The sequence below is a fragment of the Somniosus microcephalus genome, chromosome 6 (assembly GCF_052327205.1).
Source record: "Somniosus microcephalus isolate GS21.2 chromosome 6, FLI_Smic_1.0, whole genome shotgun sequence".
Lineage (NCBI taxonomy): Eukaryota > Metazoa > Chordata > Chondrichthyes > Squaliformes > Somniosidae > Somniosus > Somniosus microcephalus.
Window position 1 is genome coordinate 28,581,668 of NC_140992.1, and position 20,514 is coordinate 28,602,181.

Sequence of the window (20,514 nt, forward strand, 5' to 3'; positions counted from 1 at the left end):
TATCCAACTCCCTTTTGAAAGATAAGATTGAGTCTGCCCTCTACCATCCTTTCAGGCAGTGCATTCCAGATCTTAACCACTCGCTGCGTAAAATCGTTTTTCTTACGTCGCCTTTGGTTCTTTTGCCAATCACCTTATTCTGTGTCCTCTGGATTTCGACCCTTCCACCAATGGGAAGTTACTCTCTATCTACTCTGCTCCAAGGAGAACAACCCTAGCTTCTCCAGTCAATCAATGTAGCTGAAGTCCCTCATTCCTGGAATCATTTTCGTAAATCTTTTCTGCACCTTCTCTGAGCCTTCACATCCTTCCTAAAGTATGGTGCCCAGAATTGGAAACAGTTCGAACCAGTGTTTTATACAGGTTCATCATAATTTTCACACTTTTGTACTCCACCTTTATTTATGAAGCCCAGGATCCCGTAAGCCTTTTTAACTGCTTTCTCAACTGCCTTGCCACCTTTAGCGACTTGTGCACATATACCCCCAGGTCTCTCTGTTCGTGCATCCCCTTTAGGATTGTACCATTTAGTTTATATGTCCTCTCCTCATTCTTTCTACCAAAATGTATCACTTCACACTTTTCTGCGTTAAATTTCATCTGCCACATGTCCACCCATTTTACCAGCCTGTTTATGTCTTCCTGAAGTCTATCATTCTCCTCCTCACTGTTCACTATACTTCCAAGTTTTGTGTCATCTGCAAATTTTGAAATTGTGCCCTGTACACCCACGTCCAAGTCATTAATATATATCAAGAAAAGCAGTGGTCCTAGAACCGACCCCTGGTGAACACCACTGTATACCTTCCTCCAGTCTGAAAAACAACCGTTCACCACTACTCTCTGTATCCTGTCACTTAGCCAATTTTGTATCCATGCTGCCACTGTCCCTTTTATTCTATGGGCTTCAACTTTGCTGGCAAGCCTATTATGTGGCACTTTGTCGAACACTTTTTGGAAATCCATGTACACTATGTCGACCGCATTCCCCTCATCAACCCTCTCTGTTACCTCATCAAAAAACTCAATCAAGTTGGTTAAACACAATTTGCCTTTAACAAACCCATGCTGGCTTTCCTTAATTAATCCACACCTATCCAAGTGACTGTTAATTTTGTCCCTGATTACTGTTTCTAAAAGCTTCCACACTACAGGAAACTTTGTTATATCCGGCACTGACGGGACCGAGCTGTTGCCGATCTATCAAAACTGCCGGACAAACCAGCGCTAATGTTGAAGCATACGGAGATTTGCAGCTCCGTATCTGGCAACAAACACTGTTGCTTAGCAACAGCTTCTAAACAGTCGGCCGTACCTTAGAAGCGTCTCTGTAGTTTAGCAACAGCTTCAGAGAGACTTTCCAGAGCCTGACTGTTGAAAAAAAAGTCACGAGAAGAAAAAAAACCAAACAAAACGGCTCCTGATTTCTGCCGGTAGATCGAGGTTTCTGGACATACAACCTCCGGATAAACCAAAGTCTCCTGTACCAAGGTTAAACTGACTGGCCTGTAGTTGCTGGGTTTATCTTTACACCCTTTTTTGAACAATTGCATAACATTTGCAATTCTTCAGTCCTCTGGCACCACCCCCGTATCTATGGAAGATTGGAACATTATGGCCAGTAGCTTCGCGATTTCCGCCCTCAATTCCCTCAGCATCCTAGGATGCATCCCACTAGCCTCATATTATTTCTCGACTTTAAGTACAGCCAGCCTTTCTAATACCTCTTCTTTATCAATTTTTATATTATCAAGTGTCTCCACTACCTCCTCCTTCACTATGTCTATGGCAGCATCCTCTTCCTGGTGAAGACAGATGCAAAGTACTCATTTAATACCTCAGCCATACCCTCTGCCTCCATGCATAGGTCTCCTTTTCGTCCCGAATCGGCCCCACCCCTCCTCCTACTACCCTTTTACTATTTATATGCCTACAGAAGACTTTTGGATTACCTTTTATGTTGGCTGCCATTCTATTCTCATACCCTCTCTTTGCCCCTCTTATTTTCTTTTTCACTTCTCCTCTGACCTTTCTATATATAGCCTGGTTGTCAGATATATTTGCAACCTGACATCTGTCATATGCTCTCTTTTTCTGCTTCATCATATTGGCTTTCTGTTTCGTCATCCAGGGAGCCCTGACTTTAGTTGCCCTGCCTTTCCCCCTTGTGGGAATGTACCTCGACTGTACCCAAACTATTTCTTCTCTAAAGGCAGCCCATTGTTCCACTACAGTTTTGCCTGCCAATCTTTGATTCCAGTTTACCCGGGCCAGATCCGTTCTCATCCCACTGAAATTGGCTTTCCCCCAGTTAAACATTCTTACTCTAGATTACTCCCTGTCCTTTTCCATAGCTCATCTAAATCTTATGATACTATAATCACTGTTCCCTAAATGTTCACCTACTGACACTTGCTCCACTTGACCTACCTCATTCCCCAGAACCAGATCCATCAATGCCTTCTCCCCATACTGATCAAGAAAGTTCTCCTGAAAAAACTTCAGAATTCTTCCCCTTCTCTGCCCTTTACACTATTATGATCCCAGTCTATATTAGGATAGTTGAAGTCCCCCATTATCACTACTCTATAGTTCTTGCACCTCTCTGTAATTTCTCTGCAAATTTGCTCCTCCATATCTTTCCCACTATTTGGTGGTCTATTGAGTACACCTAGTAGCGTAATGGCACCTCTATTCTTTATTAACTCTAGCCATATAGATTCTGTCCTTGACCCCTCCAGGACATCCTCCCTCTCCAGCACTGTAACAGTCTCCTTAACCAATACTGCCGCACCACCTCCTACCTTTCCTTCCCTATCTTTCCTGAACACCTTATAACCAGGAATATTTAATACCCAATCCTGCCCTTTTTTGAGCCAGGTCTCAGTTATTGCCACATCATATTACCATGTGGCTATTAAGAAACATATAAAAAATAGAAAAATCAGAGCAGGAGTAGGCCATTCGACCCTTTGAGCCTGCTCTGCCATTCAATATGATCATGGTTGATCCTCTATCTCAATACCATATTCCTGCTCTCTCCCCATACCCCTTGATGCCTTTTGTGTCTAGAAATCTATCCATCTCCTTCTTAAATATATTCAGTGACTTGGCCTCCACAGCCTTCTGTGGTAGAGAATTCCACAGGTTCACCACTCTCTGAGTGAAGAAATGTCTCCTCATCTCAGTCCTAAATGTCCTAAATGTCCTTCCCCATGTCCTGAGACTGTGACCCCTCGTTCTAGACCCCCCTGCCAGGGGAAACATGCTCCCTGCATCAAGTCTGTCTCGCCCTGTCAGAATTTTATACGTTTCAATGAGATCCCCTCTCATTCTTCTAAACTCTAGTGAATACAGGCCTAGTCGACCCAATCTCTCCTCATATGACAGTCCTGCCATCCCAGGAATCAGTCCGGTGAATCTTCGCTGCACTCCCTCTATGGCAAGTATATCCTTTCTTAGGTAAGGAGACCAAAACTGCACACAGTACTCCAGGTGTGGTCTCACCAAGGCCCTGTATAACGGTAGTAAGACATCCTTGCTCCTATACTCAAATCCTCTTGCAATGAAGGCCAACATACCATTTGCCTTCCTAACTACTTGCTGCACCTGCATGTTTGCTTTCAGTGACTGGTGTACAAGGACACCCAGGTCCCTTTGTACATCAACATTTCCCAATCTATCACCATTTAAATAATACTCTGCCTTTCTGTTTTTCCTACCGAAGTGGATAACTTCACATTTATCCACGTTATACTGCATCTGCCATGTATTTACCCACTCACTCAACTTGTCTAAATCGCCTTGAAGCCTCTTTGCATCCTCCTCACAACTCACAATCCCACCATGTTTTGTGTCGTCAGCAAACTTGAAATATTAAATTTGGATGAATCTTGCCATTCATGTAGCAATGACTTATGAAATAACACTGGGCAGCCTGCTGGTGGCGCTGTCCAGGGAGAGTATAAATACTCGGGCACGGGCCCAGCTTGCTTAGGACATTTTGTAAACCGGAACTAGTGAAGGACAACTAGACCCCCATGTTGTGAAACAGTTGATTAAAGCCTTGTTTAATACTCTGACCAAGGGCCTAGTAGTTTTCTTATGTCCGTTCCCTCATTCAAATCATTGATCTATATTGTGAATAGCTGGGCCCAAGCACTGATCCCTGCGGTACACCACTAGTCACCACCTGCCACCCCGAAAAAGACCCATTTATTCCTACTCTCTGTTTTCTGTCTATTAACCAATTTTCAATCCATGCCAGTAAATTACCCCCAATCCCATGTGCTTTAATTTTGCACACTAACCTCTTATGTGGGACTTTATCAAAGGCCTTCTGAAAATCCAAATACACCATATCCACTGGTTCTCCCTTATTTATTCTACCAGTTACATCCTCAAAAAAACTCCAGTAGGTTTGTCAAACATGATTTCCCTTTCATAAATCCATGTTGACTTTGTCTAATCCCATTGATATTTTCTAAGTGACATCCTTTATAATACTCTAGCATTTTCCCGACGACTGATGTTAGGCTAACCGGTCTGTAGTTCCCGGTTTTCTTTCTCCCTCCTTTTTTAAATAGTGGGGTTACATTTGCCACCCTCCAATCTGAAGGAACTGTTCCATAATCTATAGAATTTTGGAAGATGACAACCGATGCATCCACTATTTCCATGGCTACCTCTTTTAGTACTCTGGGATGCAGATTATCAGGCCCTGGGGATTTATCAGCTTTCAGTCCCTTTAATTTCTCCAGCACTATTTTTTTACTAATACTAATTTCCTTTAATTCCTCCTTCCCACTAGACCCTTGGTTCCCTAGAATTTCTGGGAAGTTATTTGTGTCCTCTTCGGTGAAGACAGAACCAAAGCGCTGGATTTTGTCAATGAGGAGCTTTTGGAGGCAGGACTCCCGCTTGTCGGGTTTTAGTCCCGCCTCCATCGATTTGTGACCAACCCACGCTATTTTCCCTTGATTGACCTTGTTAAGTCCGCCCAGTGGGCTTAGCAGACCAATTAAGGGAAAGCCAGTTACAGGTGACGTCAGCGAGTGACGTTTCATCTGTCAAAAGCTTTTGACAGATGAAATGTCATCATTTGACGGCTCTGTGAAGCTGTCAAACACTGACAATCTGTCCTCTAAGTTGTGTCTTTACTCAAGACTCAGTTAGAGAGCTCTCCAGACCAGAAAGCAGAAGGCTGCAGCTTTTGACAGTTCAGCGGCCATTCTGCTTTCTGTGCCAGTGAGCTGAGGGACTCCCGAGACCTGAAGGGAGGAAGCCTGCAGAAAGAAGTAAAGGTAAGTAAAACTTACTAAAACACTTTACACACCTCACACACTTACCTCTGTACACATGTACCCATCACTCACCTGCACACCGGACATCTCGGCCCCTCCAACCTCCTCAGACCGATGGCCCACCTCGCTGACCCTGGTGAGGTTCGGAGCCGTCGGGAAGCCCACACTTCAGGGCTCAAAATAGGGATTAGCCAAAAAAACTGCCTGTTAACTACCTGTTAACAGGCACTTAAATGGCACTCATCCCCTTCCCGCCTCGAGGCCTACTGTTTGGAGGCCTATAGACAACTCCCACCAATATCTTCTGCCCCATGGTGCTTCTTAGCTCCACCCAGACTGATTCTACATCTTGATTTTCTGAGCCAGTATCCTTTCTCACTATTGCTCTGATTTCATCCTTTACTAACAACGCCACCCCACCTCCTTTTCCTTTTTGCCTGTCCTTCCAAAACATCGAATATCCTTGGATATTCAGCTCCCAGCCTTGGTCACCCTGTAGCCATGTCTCCGTAATTGCAATTATATCGTATCCGTTTACATCTATTTGCGCTGTTAATTCGTCTACCTTATTACGAATGCTTCGTGCATTCAGATACAGTGTCTTTAGATTTGTCTTTTTAACATTTTTAGACATCTTAAAATTTTTTTGTACTATGGCTCTATTTGCCTCATTACCATTTTTTCTTACCCGGACCCTATTTGTTAGTGCACTCCTTTGTTTGTACGCTCTGTCCCTTCCTGACACAATCTGGTTACCCTTACCCCAATCACTTTCCTGCACTGCTTCCTAGTCTTTTCTCTTTAGCATTCTAGATTTCTCTGCACCGGGACCCTCCCCCCACTTGTTTAGTTTCAAGCCCTATCTACCTCCCTCCGCTGCTCCTTATATCCAGCTCTCCTCTCTGTTCCCGACCAGGTTCGCTGCTCTGCCAGGTCAGACAAGCAGCCTCAAAAACTTCAAGCAATGCTTTGCTTTTATAGTAGATTAGACATACTAAGCTACTTAGAAGGTTTACATTAGGAATGTTCCAATTTTCAGTCAACAGTTCACACTTGTGTTATGCGATCATGTGGAAAGGCTTTACCTCAAATAAAACCCTTGCATTGTCACATGGTATAAAATACCTACATAACAGAAACAAGTCTAAGTCATTGAAGCACTTTGAACATTTCTATGTGATAAGTCACCACGTAAAAGTATTATTATGAAGGTATATAAGATTAATTGCTTCAATGGGTTGACACCACCTGATCTGGCACTGAAGGTACTAACCACGAAGATCCCAGCTTCAATCACTGATTGATAGTTGTGTAAATCAGATGGGGACGGGGACTGTTATAATTGTTCTCAAATTCCCTGGATTAGAGGAGGAATTAATTGTTTGATACACTGACTGGATGTCCATGCATGTGCATGGATGTCAGGTGAATTCAGGATCAGACCAAGTTGTGATGATCCCCACTGTAAAGTTCCTTGCTGACATTTGTTACCCAGGCACACATACAAAGAGGTGTTTGAGGGCCACTACCGCTTATGGAGAAGAATTTCAGCATGAGTTGTCGACAGAGGTGACGAGAGGGGAGAAAATCTAAAGTAATAAAAAGACATTTACATAGAGACTGTAACAGAGGTTTTGGTGTGATACAATATTTAAACAACAAGTAAAACCAACTGCATTAACACATGCTCGCAGAATCTACCCAGGAGGACTTCCCACTTATCCCTACATAAACTTGCGCTCATCCAAAACTCTGCTGCCTGTATCTTAACTCACACCAAGTCTTGTTCACCCATCACCCCTGTGCTTGCTAACCTAGACTGGCTCCTGGTCCAACAATGCCTCAATTTTAAAATCCTCATGCTTGTTTTCAAATCTCTCCATGGCCTCGCCCCTCCCTACCTCTATAAACTCCTCCAGCCCTACAACCCTATGAAATACCTGCACTCCTCCAATTCTGGCCTCTTGCGCATTCCCAATTTTAATCACTTCACCATTGGCAGCCATGCCTTCAGCTGCCTTGGCCCAAACTCGGAATTTCCCTCCCTAAACCTCCCCGCTTCTCCACCTCTCTCTCCTCCGTTAAGACGCTCCTTGAAACCTACCTCTTTGTCCAAGCATTTGGACATCTGTCCTGATATCTCCTTCTGTGCCAAAAATGTTTTGATTGATAAAGCTCTTGTTAAGCACCTTGGGACGTTTTGCTATGTTAAAGGCGCTATATAAATGCAAATTGTTATTGCTGTTGAAAGAGGAAGGCAGAAATGGGGAGAAACTAAAGAGAAAAAATTAAGTTCATGTAAAGAAAAATTAGAAATGAAGGAAATATCTGCCTTATATTCATGCACATCAGAGGTTGTGGCTATTTTACAGTTTACAAATACTTTACCTTGACAAAGGAACCATTCTAGATTTAATATTTTGAAGGCCCCTTTTACAAGAGCATGTAATTGTTGACACTATTTTGTTCCTCTTTCTCTTTCACAATATATATTCACAATATATATTAACGATCTGGACGAGGGAACTAGATGTAATATCTCCAAGTTTGCAGATGACACAAAGCTGGGTGGGCGTGTGTGCTGTGAGGAGGATGCCGAGAAACTCCAGTATGATTTGGCCAGGTTGGGCGATTGGGCAGATGCATGGCAGATGCAGTATAATGTGGATAAATGCGAGGTTATCCGCTTTGGTGGCAAAAACAGGAAGGCAGATTATTATCTGAACGGCAATAGATTGGGAGGAGGGGAAGTGCAACGAGACCTGGGTGTCCTTGTGTACCAGTCGCTGAAGGTAAGCATGCAGGTGCAGCAGGCGGTTAAGAAGGCAACTGGTATGTTGGTCTTTGTAGCGAGAGGGTTCGAGTACAGGAACAAGGATGTCTTGCTGCAGTTGTATAGGGCCTTGGTGAGACCACACCTTGAGTATTGTGTGCAGTTTTGGTCGCCTTATCTGCGGAAGGATGTTCTTGCCATGGAGGGAGTGCAGCGAAGATTCACCAGACTGATACCTGGGATGGCAGGAATGACGTATGAAGAGAGATTGGGTCGATTGGGCTTATACTCACTGGAGTTTAGAAGAATGAGAGGGGATCTCATTGAAACTTATAAAATTCTAACAGGACTAGACAGACTAGATGCAGGAAGGATGTTCCCGATGGCGGAGGAGTGAAGAACCAGGGGTCACAGTCTAAAGGTAAAGGGTAAGCCATTTAGGACAGAGATGAGGAGGAATTTCTTCACCCAGTGAGTGGTGAACCTGTGGAATTCTCTACCACAAAAGGCAGTTGAGGCTAATTCATTAAATATATTCAAGAAGGAGTTAGATATATTTCTTAAGGCTAAAGGGATCAAGGGATATGGGGAGAAGGCAGGGATAGGGTACTGAGTTTGAATGATCAGCCATGATCTCATTGAATGGCGGAGCAGGCTCGAGGGGCCGAATGGCCTACTCCTGCTCCTATCTTCTATGTTTCTATGTTTCCAAAATTTGCATACACTAACAGCAGCAGCTTCATATCTGCTGATATCAGATGTACTACAGCAGTTCGGTGACAGTACGACATCAGAGAGATGTGGTCACACTGCTCTGAAGATCACAGGCATTGTACAAACATTTTCCTACCACTGCATCTTCAAATCACTCGTGGATCAATTTTGTAAAAAAAAAATTGAAAGTGCTTTCACAAAAAAAACTAACTTTGTAGAATCATTGCCATCTGTGCAAAAAATGTCACAGTGAATGGATTATACTCAAAGTCCCAAGTATGGAAAGCTAGCCAACTGGAAACCATTTAATGCTTTATTCGTGGTTTTATATTTAAAGATTCTGCTTGGATCATGAATTTCATACAATAGGAGTGCACAGGCCACCATTTGGTCATTTGAAAGTATTAAAGGATCAAAATAAAAACAAACCTTTCCTATTCCCGTAGTATTAGTGCTATTGTCAAAGTGACAGTTCACTCGACTGTACAGCATGAATACAAAACTTAGTGCACCATATACATAAAGATCAAATGATTACTGTATATACTACTACACACCCACCCCCTCCCCAAAAAACACAACAAGACAGCATTCGCCCGTACAAGCACACGGTGAATCTCGAATATTCCATCAGGTGTCAGCTTGGCTCAGTGGTAGCACTTTTGCCTCTGAGCCAACAAGTTGTTGGTCCAAACACCATTCCAGGACCTCAGTACACAACCTAGGCCAACACTTTAGTGCAGTACTGAGGGAGTGCTGCAACGTCGGAGGTGCTATTTTTAAGATGAGACATTAAAACAAAAGTCTACTCTGTCTGATTTAAGTGGATGTAAAAGATCCCAAGCTCCTAGTCAAAGAAGAGCAACATTTGTCTGTCAACCAGCACCACTAAAAAAAAAATTAGCTGGTCATTCATCACACTGCTGTTTGTAGGACCTGGCTGTGCGCAAATTGGCTACCGTATTTGGCTGCATAACAACACTTAAAAGTGATAAATTTGTTAGGTTGCTTTTCGACAGCCTCAGACATGACAAGGTGCTATATAAATGCAAGTTATTTCTTTAATATTTCTGTAACGCTTCTGAATAAACAGAGGCTCGGGGTTTACACAAAAATTATACTACAGAGGAGGTGTTTTGTCTATAAAGAAGAAACCTTACTGTATCGCTCAGAATCATCCCTAAACAATTTACACATAATTAATTACTTTGAAGTGTAGTCACTGCTGTTATGTATAATGCATGGCAAGATCCCACTATTGACAGTAAATGAGATGAACAAAGAGTTAATCTGTTTAGAATCTGTAAGAAAGAAAGAGGAGAAAAGAAAGAACTGTCATTTAAATAATGCCCTCAGCTTGTACTGATACCATAGATAAAGGAGGCCATACTGAAGGCAAAGAGTTAATGGAAAGATAGAAACGCTAGGATTAATGTAAGCTCTTTTTCCTGCCAATCACAAACAAAGTTACAGCCCTAGATTTTCCTATCCAGCTGGAATCCCTGGGAGCCTGTAAACAGAAGACAGACAGCAGCCTGCAATTTACTGATGCTTTTATTCTAGAATTCGAATGCCGAGGAGGCAGGGTATGATGGCGGGGGTGGGAAGGGTTTGGCGCCAACAGTTGTCGCGTGAGATGATCGGAGTTTCCACAGATGCAAACCTCAGGCACAAGCCTCAGGTGCAAAGTCTACTTCCCTGTGATCTTTCTCCCCGAGGTTGCTCGCAGAACTGCTCGAGAGATTAATTTTTCATTTCTGTGATTAGATAGCAGAATTGTGACACTGAGCTATTCTTATTAGGGATGAAATTAGATACCAATTATTAGTATATATATATCTGAGTTTACAACAATACTCATGAGTTTACAGCACATTTAAGTAATACTATGAGATGGCCATCAAATCTGTCAAACTCATGGAAAGTCCGTGAGAGTTGCCATGTCTGCGTACGTACAACAGAGTACAGAATCATCCTTGATCAAGGAAGAAAACAGGAACTGTATACAAACTTGAAATAGACCTCCCTAATTGTAACTCCAATGACAGCTTTATCACATTTTGGTGATATAAGTATGGTGGCAATGTACAGACCCAGATTAACAAATTGCATAGCCCTAGATATGGCATAAAATTGAGGCCCTCCACATTCCATCATATGTAGATCTTAAAAATAGGCGGTTTAGTCGATTTTCAACACTGAGAAGTTAGCAAGAAGGATCTATTCTGAAAATTACACGGCGGCTACAAAAGATTAAAGAAAAAAAACAAATGAAACAAAACATCAGATCTGTTGGTTCAGATGAATAATTGACACATTCTGTAGGTCTCACGTAGCACGTGGAGTGTGTGGTGCACACAGGCTGGTGCATGAACCTTGGCCCTGTGCACTCGCCAGCTGCATCCAAAACCTTAAACTCAAACAGATTCCACGCCGAGAACGTTCTCATCAACTCCTCCCCAAAAGGTATTACAAGAAGTAATCTCACCCAAACAGTGAAAATCTATTAGAAGTTTCACTGCCCGACTGAGATGATCTTTGTACATAATCCAACACTGTTTCAGCACTTTCTTTAAATAACGTGAGCTCTTGATGCGAGCATACCTGACTTTTGAATTAGACCTGCTGTCCTGCTCCCCTCTTTGTTTTGCTCAGCTCGAAAAAAGGGGCTTGTTTATCATCCAGCTGAAGAATCTAAACTCAAACTCTTTTCCTTTCTTTTCAGACACTGACATGTCTGTGTGTATTTTCAACACATTGGGCGCGATCTTGCCAGCCCTGGGGAGGCGGGTTTGGAGGCGGGACTGACAGGAAAATGGCAGAATTTGGGGGCGGGTGCCCAACCCACCCCAAACCCGCCTCCATGCCATCTTGTCAGGAGGCAGTTAACAGGCAGAAAATAGGATTATCCCCTTTTTGCCCACACAAGTGCAGGCTTCCCGAAGGCTCCGAAACCCGCAAGGGTCACCGAGGCGAGTAGTGGGTCTGCCGGGGTCGGAGGGGTCCAAAAGTGTGCTGTGGAGGTAAGTGATGGGTGCAAGTGTGGAGAGGTGAGTATCTGAGGTAAGTGCAAAGTGTTAGAAAAAGTGTACTTACCTTTGTTTCTTCCTGCAGGCTTCAGTCGGTGGGTATGCAGAGAGTCTCGCACCTCCGCGGTAGAGATAACAGAATGGCCGTTGCATTCTCCAATGCAACAACCATCTAATTTCTGCAAAAGAAAGAGGTTTGATGAGTTCTTGTATTCAAGAACTCATCAAACTACAGAGAATGTCAGTGTTTGACAGCTTTACAGAGCTGTCAAACGATGATAATACATCTGTCAAAAAATTTTGACAGATGAAACGTCATACGCTGACGTTCTCTGTAACTGGCTTTCCCTTAATTGGCCTGCTAAACCCGCTGAGCGGGCTTAACAAGGTCAATCAAGGGAAAATAGCGTGGGTTGGCCAGAAGTTGATGGAGGCGGGCCTGAAACCTGACAAGTGGGAGTCCCGCCTCCAAAAGCTCCCCATTGACAAAATCACCCCTATTGTCTTTATTTCAGATTTCACACATTTGCAATTTTTCTTCTTAACCCTACATTAAATTTATTCTGCCACCAGTAGAATCATAATGGAAACAATGCAAGAATACACTGTGATAGAGAGTATATCACACCATACTAAAAATAAATTAATTATAGGAGACTTTTTCCAAAGTAAACAGTGCCCTGTAATATTTTGTTCCCATACACGCTGTGTTTTACCTCACACGGATGGTTAAACTTAAAACAGCGATGGTTGAATTAAGCAATGACTCAGTCTTTCAATGAAATTATTACCTCCAAAAATACAAGTTTTAGGAACCTTTTAAAAGTGACGATCTGATGAGCTGACAGTCTGAATTTACCTTTTTATTTACTTTTCCCCTGTGGCTGTCTACAGTGCTTGATTTCAGATATCCTGAAGGTCAAGAGAGATTTTGATGTTTTTCAAAAAGATTTTACTTCAATATCAAATTTCAGGGCTTTCTAAAGGATGGTTCAACGTTAACTTCAGAACATACACACGTAAAAACAAGCGCATAAAATAGTTTTAGTGGACCTTCCAGTCTCCCAAGGTTATTAAATTTGCACAGTGATGTTTAAGAGTTTCAGTCGAGACTTTGGCCCAATAAAAATATGTGGCAGCTGTCATGAATCTTATCATGACTCATGAAGTAACACTGGGCGGCCAGCTGGTGGCGCCGTCCAAGGAGTATAAATACTCGGGCGTGGGCCCAGCTTGCTCAGGATGTTTCTGTAACCAGGAACTCGTGATGTAACTAGAATCTCATGGTTGTGAAACAGTTGATTAAAGCCTTGTTTTATACTCAAACCAAGGTTGCCTGACCTGCTGAGTTTTTCCAGCATTTTCTGTTGCTCAGTAGTCTTTGTACATCAGCAGCCTTTTATAATTTTATTCTAATTTAGGGGTAAAGTGGCAGCTGCTGAGAAACCACTGAGAATGTGGAAAATGTTGATTATTTAGCATAGTTCTCAAGAATGAGCTTCACATTTTGGGAATTAATTTCACTGAAAAAATGTCAGTTACACTGGGTGTTTCATATGATCAAGAAAATGTACCTAATTTGCGTATGTTTAAAGAAATGCTGTAAGAGTCTCTGCTTCTCTCTTTCGCTTTCCTATTCTGCGTGCTCACTGCACTCCAGGAAAACCTTTTTTATTGATCTGGATAAGTAATACTTAAACTGGGGTCCTCATTGTACAGTGTACCTGACCTACAACAGACTTGGCCAAGTGGTGCATGATGTAAAATAACTACTGAGCACTTGGTTGGAGTATAAAACAAGGCTTTAATCAACTGTTTCACAACCATGAGTTTCTAGTTACATCACTAGTTCCTGGTTACAAAAACGTCCTGAACAAGCTGGGCCCACGCCCGAGTATTTATACTCCTTGGATGGCGCCACCAGCTGGCCACCCAGTGTTATTTCATGAGTCATTTCTCCATGAATGATAAGATTCATGACAGTGCAATTGTGCACTCAAATGGTTAGGGAAGGTTTTTACACCGGCAACAAATAGTAACGCACACAGGGATCATTCAATCTATAAATACATTTCAAAATAGGCTTTGAATTTTAACAAGAGATGAAGATTAATAGAACAAGATTATTCGTGGGCTGTTTTACTAGTTATGAGTGTGGCCTAACATAGAAGAAGAAAAAAAAACCATTTGATTCGCTTTTTGTTTTGGGGGGGAAAAAAAAGTCATTTTCAGAAAAGCTGTCCCGATGAGTCAGATCCTAACACGAGACATTTTACAGGTAATATTTACTGTCTAGTAATACAAGGCAATTGCGTGTCCACTTCAAAATCTTGACAAGTATGAGGTCACACAATGACTTCAAGTTAAATTACAGAATTGGGGGCGGGCTGGGGGCGTGTCAGGTGGTTGGCGTTGTCTGTTGCTACAACTTGACCCAGCTTGTAGGCTTGCAAAACTTTGGAGCAGTGCAGAGAAAAATATTTGCTTGATAAATGTACATTTTAAAATATAACGGGTGGGGGAACGGGACAGAAATCACCACTTGGTTTGTGGTTAGAACTCAGTTGACATCAATACTTAATCCTGGCTAATGCTGCAAGCGCATATTCATCCAGTGGATGCCAGCTGTTTCAATTAATAAGCTCCACAAAGTTTTTTTTCAGTTACTGTTTAAGAATACAGTTTCTACTTAGTTTCCCTGAAGACCGGTTCTTGTGTGTTCCTACCCCTTTTTGAGATATAGGGTGGATTTGTTGTATTGAAATTCTCCTGCTCTACCCAGCTCTCGTCTTCCTGAGGCTAGCTAAAACCCTCATTGCTTTGTTTGTACATTGCACTTCAGAACTTCAGACCTGTTAGCATGTTGCACATTAACTTGCATGGGAGCATAGTTCCAATACCCTGTAGTATCAAATATCCACCTGTACAGATATACTGCTCTTAGGAATTTCAGTTTTGTGTTCTGTGTGTGATCAGATTTTGTGCCCGCTACACCTGAAAAGCTTACTTGGCATCAGGCCAGCCAACTCCAGCTATTACTGCAACCCTACAACTTTCAGAGAGGTTTAGTTTGCAGGTAATAATTTCATTGAAAGACTGGGTCATTGTTTAATTCAACTATTGTCATAAGTTTAACCATTTGTGTGTGGCAAAACTCAGTGTTTATAGAAGAAAAATATTACAGGGTACTGTACATTTCGAAAAACTTAGTGGAATCCATACATGTAAGAGTGTTATAATGCTCTTCAGTTTGAGCAGCCCGAGGGGTAAAACTACAAACTATAAGCACGGTGGAGAAAAAAATAAAACCCAGCCAGGAGTTACTGCTTGTGGGAATCAATTCTGTAATTGTACATTTAACCTGGCAAAATCGAGCCCTTTGTGTCAGCGGCTTTTTGAAAGTCACCGACGCAGCTTCTGACATCCCCCAAATTAATAACTTCAATCAGGTTGTGGAGGCAGAACCTTCTTTTCCCAAAGTCATGTTGAGATTACCCAATCACCCCTTCTCTATGAAGGTGGTTGTACAGTGCACCTCTAATGCTCCTTTCCAGCAATTTATGTATAACTGAAGTCAAACGCATGGGCCTGTAACTTCCCTATTCCAACTTACTTCCCTTTTTAAATATAGGCACTGCATCGGCCTCTCTTCAGTCCATGGGAACAATCCCAGACCCCAGCGTTCTGACGAAAGGTCATCGACCTGAAACGTTAACTCTGTTTCTCTCTCCACAGATGCTGCCTGACCAGCTGAGTATTTCCAGCATTTTCTGTTTTTATCCCAGTGAACTGTTAAAGTTAATGAGCAAGTGGCTCACAGAGCACAGGCCCCATTTCTTTGAACACCTTCAGGTGAATGCCGTCGGGGCTAGCAGCCCAATCTGCTTTCGAGATCACTTATCCTGGCCAAGACCAGATCCGCATTCACTTTGAAACTCTCAATTTTAGCCCAAACTCTACGATGTTTAATTTAGTAATTCAGCATCATTTTCGGTAGTGAAGGCTGACGCAAAGTAGCCACTTAAAACCTCTGCCATATCCAGGAAGTCCACTAGGATCTTCCCCAGATGAATCCTTCAATTACTCTATACCGTCCTTAATGACTCTCGGACTCCTAACATAGTTAAAGAAGACAGTGCTATTACAATCATACTGATCTACAATCCTCTTCTCCAATCCTTTTCACTGTTCTGACAGTAGCTTTTGCTGCCCTCAAAATAATAAATAATACTTTAACAACATGTAGCGCACCTTAAAATATGAATTGTTGAGTCGTTACTGGAGAATATAGTCAGTGCAACTTTACCAGTACAGGAAACTTTGTGATATCCGGCACCGACGGGACTGAGCTGTTGCCGTCCCATCAAAACTGCCGGACAAACCAGCGCTAATGTTAAAACATACGGAAGCTTTTGAGCTCCGTATCTAGCAACAAACCCTGTAGCAACAGCTTCTAAACAGTCAGCCGTAGCTTGCAAGCGTCTCTGAAGCTAAGCAACAGCTTTAGCTAGGCCTTGCAGAGCCTGACTAGTGAAAAAAAAGCAACGAAAAGAAAAAAAACTTACTGAACCGACTCCTGAATTTTGCCGGTGGCTCGAGCATTCTGGACAGTTAACCTCCAGATAAACCAAAGTTTCCTGTACCCAGCCAGCAACAGCTTTCCAGCAACTCAAGATTCCAGTCTCTTGAAAGATCCACCCATAAAGAAAAGGATAGTCGAAGGAAATGGAGGGGTTTGCTCCAAAAAGATAGACAGCAGATACAATACTGGCTGTACGCATGCAAGACTTTACATTTCTGGGTTCTGCTATAAGAAGATACAATGCAGAGTAAAATGAAACTTTGACCTGCTGTGTTTGGGCTGCAGGATTGTAGGGCGTGGTTGACATTTGGCTTCAGTTCCAGCAGACCTTTACAGGAATTTTTACTGCACCTTATTAATATGCTCCTAAATATTTTTAATGCACCATTTTTGAAAAGGTTAACCATGCTCTTAAAAATGTTTTGCTAGAATGGTTCCAGACATGAGGGATTACAGTTACGTGGAGAGACTGGAGAAGCTAGGGTTGTTCTCCTTAGAGCAGAGAAAGTTAGGAGGAGATTTGATAGAGGTGTTTAAAATCATGAAGCGTTTTGATTGAGTAAAGAAGGAGAAACTATTTCTGGTGGCAGAAGGGTCGGTAACCAAAAGACACAGATTTAAGGTAATTGACAAAAGAACCAGAGGCGACAGGAAACATTTTTCCTTTAGGCAGTGAGTTGTTGTGATCTGGAATGCACTGCCTGAAAAAGTGGTGGAAGCAGATTTGGCCAGAATTTTCCCTACCGAGTCGGGTCGGGTGCGTGCCGCGTAGCAGGTTGGTATCGCGATGTACTGATCAGCCCGCTCTTCAGAGCGACTTTAGCGTAATGGCCCCTATTAAGGCAGACATGTGCGTTTCCCGGTCCTATTAAATGGGGCGGGTCTGATGACATCATCGATGACTCATTTCCAGCAGGGATATTTAAAACAGCCTTGGCCACATCGCATTTGAAGGTTCGTGTAGGAGTGAGGATTGGAGAGCTGTGTCTTGTTGCAGTGAAATCGAAAAATGACTTCACAAAGACAAAGAGCTGCACCCTGCTTTTCCGATGAATCGCTTCATATTCTTGTGGAGGGTGTCAGAGCGTGCAGGGAGGTCCTCTTTCCTACTGATGGGCAGAAAAGACCTCCCCAAGAGATCAAAAGAGCCTGGCTTCAAGTTGCCGAGAAGGTCAACAGCAGGGATCTCATAAGGAGGACCTGGGTGCAGTGCAGGAAGCGCTTCAATGATCTCATTAGATCAGGAAAGGTGAGTGCAAAACCACAGTCACCTTCATCCTGATGTGCCTGTCACCACAGCCCCATCACTCTGCCTTCCCAAGCCTACTCCTGCACATCATTACTCGCACCAACACACCTTGCACGTCCACCCATCCCCCTCTCTCTCTATGTACATACTCACATCCCCATCTGACTAACCACCTCTCACATTCACCCTCATCCTAATGTAATCATACCAAGTAACACCACAGAAAGAAGCCATTTGGCACTGGCACCACACTCCCTCAGAGTCACCCTCTACAGATATAACCCACACATTCCTTACACTAATTCCATCACTCAAACTTCTCTTCTTTCCCTCCTTGCAGGAAAAGAGAGCCCACAACAGGGTAAAGAAAGAGAACCGGAGGTGGCCCCCTCCATCGTTCAGTACTTTAATTGCAGCAGAGGAGGTGGCCCTGGAGATCTCAAGAGTTGCATAGCTGCTGGTGGTGGGAAACAGAGAGAGGGGGACCTCTCAGCAACCTGGTGACAGAATTACATCTCATACAGCCACATGGAATATAGCAGTCACTCATATGGTGACTGATGTCAGCAGCCAGTGAATGTTCATCATATGCATAATGGTATTGTTACCCATTCTTAATATAACATTTCTAAGTCATCTCTTTACTCTCCCACAGGTCCATCAAGAGCTCCACCGCCCCACTGTCCAGCCGGAGGAGGAAGACGACTCCTCAGAGGAGCCTCCAGCTTCTGAGGGTGCACCGTCAGCAGACCCAAGCGCACCCAGCACCAGTGCAGATACGCACACCTCGGTGGGTCCTATGCGAGATAGAGTAGTGTTGTCACCTGGTATCTCACACTTCACAAGTGAGCAAGAGCAGATGGTGTTGACAGGAACAGCAGTGGAGACTCCTCGCCGGAGGGCGCAGGATGCTCCAAACTCTGCTCAGTTGCATGCAGACGCTGAGCCTCGGGAGCCATCGAGAAAGAAGGTGATACTGGAGGGGCAACAAAAAATGCAGGAGGCTCTGGCAGGTTTCGCAGCCGTGATGTCTGCAAATGTGCAGAGAATGCAGGAGTCCATCTCCAACATGAGCACCACTATGTTGCAGGCGATGGCGACGATATGCTCTCATGGCCACCTGCATGGAGCAGCTAACGTGCCACTCACATGAGCAATACTAGCTATGGAAAACAGATGGCAGAGGGTCATAGACCTCCTCTCTAGGAGGGATGTTAACATAGACGTGGGTCCTCATGGCCCCACTGCTGTGCAGCAAGGTGCTCTCCAGCTCCTTGCTAGCGGGGAAGTGCGGGTGGCCCATGAGAGGGATGATGGTGAGAGGGGAAATGGAAGTGGGGGCTCCTCTCAAAGCACTCCCACTTCTCCCCCGCTGTCCCCCCTCAGTCAGAGCCCCAGATGCTTCATCAGATCACGATGGCCGAGTCTGCCCCTGAACAGTCGCAGGAGGAGCAAACTTTGGTGGGACCCTCATATGCTCCAAAACCCAGAATGCGTCCGCTAAAAGTGTCAAAGCATTCGCAGCAGGGAAGTGAGCAACCTGCCTCTATCTCTGCTGAAGCCACAGGAGGTGTACCTCGTAGAAACACGCGTAAAAGAAAAATGACACAGAAGTAGATGCACTAGGGTAGGCACATGGGTGTATAAAGAAGTGTTATTGTTAAGGTTCTGTTACTGTTATCACACATATAAAAGTACTTATTTTCACCACTTTCCAGTCATGCCCATTTTTGTCTGCTGCTTTGGAAGTGGCTTTGTGAGATGGAGTGAATGGTGAGGCATAATGTTATCTCCAGCAGTGGGGGTCAGTGTGAAAGGAATGGCTTGTTCATTGTAGGGATACTTTATGGTGTTGTTGGGGGGGTGGGGGTGGGACTTGGCACCGCATATGGCAGCCATATGGGTGCAATGCAGGAAGTTAAGTAAATCTGGCCTCTTGGGCTGCAATGTGCTCCGGTGCAGGTGTCATCTGGACCTCAGGTTCCTCCTGCTCCTCCTCCTCATCTTCCAGCTGATGCGCCTCCTCCTCCTCTGAAGAGGCTCTGTGCTCTGCGCCTTGCTCCTCGTGCAGCTCTAATCCTCGTGGCTGCGCTATTCTGGAAACCATGGCTGGTGTGTACTGAAGGGCTCATTCAAATCTGTCAAGGCATCTGAAGTGCATCTTCAGCATGCCTATTGTTTGCTCTATGGCACATCTGGTGGAGATGTGGCTTTCATTATAACACTGCTCAGCCTCATTGCTTGGCCTCCTCAAGGGTGTCATGAGCCACGCCTTCAGTGGATAGCCTTTGGCCTAGAAATTCGGTGGGCTGCGCCACCAGTTAGCGCCCAAAGAGGGCACTTAGTGGCTTTAGCGCCACTGGCCACGCCCCCCGTGAAATTTAGCGGGGCACTAATGGCGGCGTTAGCCTGTAGCGCTGCGCCGCCACCGATGACATCATCGGTGTGCGCAGCGCCCTGCTACCGCCCCGATCGCGATATGGGGTCGTGCCCCCCGCTGTAACGCCGGTTGCAATCTGCGACCGGTTCAGGGGGGCCGACCTGCGGCGGTAGTGGCGCTAATTAAAGGGGAGGTGCGGGGAGGCCATTTTTTTTGCTGGCCGCCTGCCAGCACCTCCTCGCGCCGCCGTCCCCGGCCTCCTGAGCTCCCCGCCCCCCCCCCGGACAGTGCCGGCTGTGTCCCAAGAGCCCGGCACTTCTCCTCGGTACCGGGCTCTTTTGCCAGCACTCGCAATCTCTGATCGCGCTAGTGCAGGCCCATCCCCTTTAAGAAGGGGAGGAAGGCCTGCAGTACCGCAGCGCGCCGTGCCGCAGCGCCCACTGCGATATTCAGTTTCAGCGCCCCAAGAGGGACGCGGGGTGCC

At 44.4% G+C, this 20,514-nt stretch overlaps 1 protein-coding gene across 4 annotated transcripts in view; it reads right to left on the reverse strand.

The window, feature by feature from the left end:
- The window catches only part of LOC147115554 (plastin-1-like), a 203,946-nt gene that overhangs the window by 100,742 nt on the left and 82,690 nt on the right, over positions 1–20,514 (reverse strand). The window contains exon 1 of one of the 4 annotated variants that reach the window (XM_085989884.1): positions 16,385–16,626. The exons of the other annotated variants lie outside the window; for them this stretch is intronic. The gene's annotated coding sequence lies outside the window, so the exon portion shown is untranslated. Of the gene's footprint in view, positions 1–16,384; positions 16,627–20,514 lie in introns of those variants that run through there. 4 annotated transcript variants of the gene reach the window in all.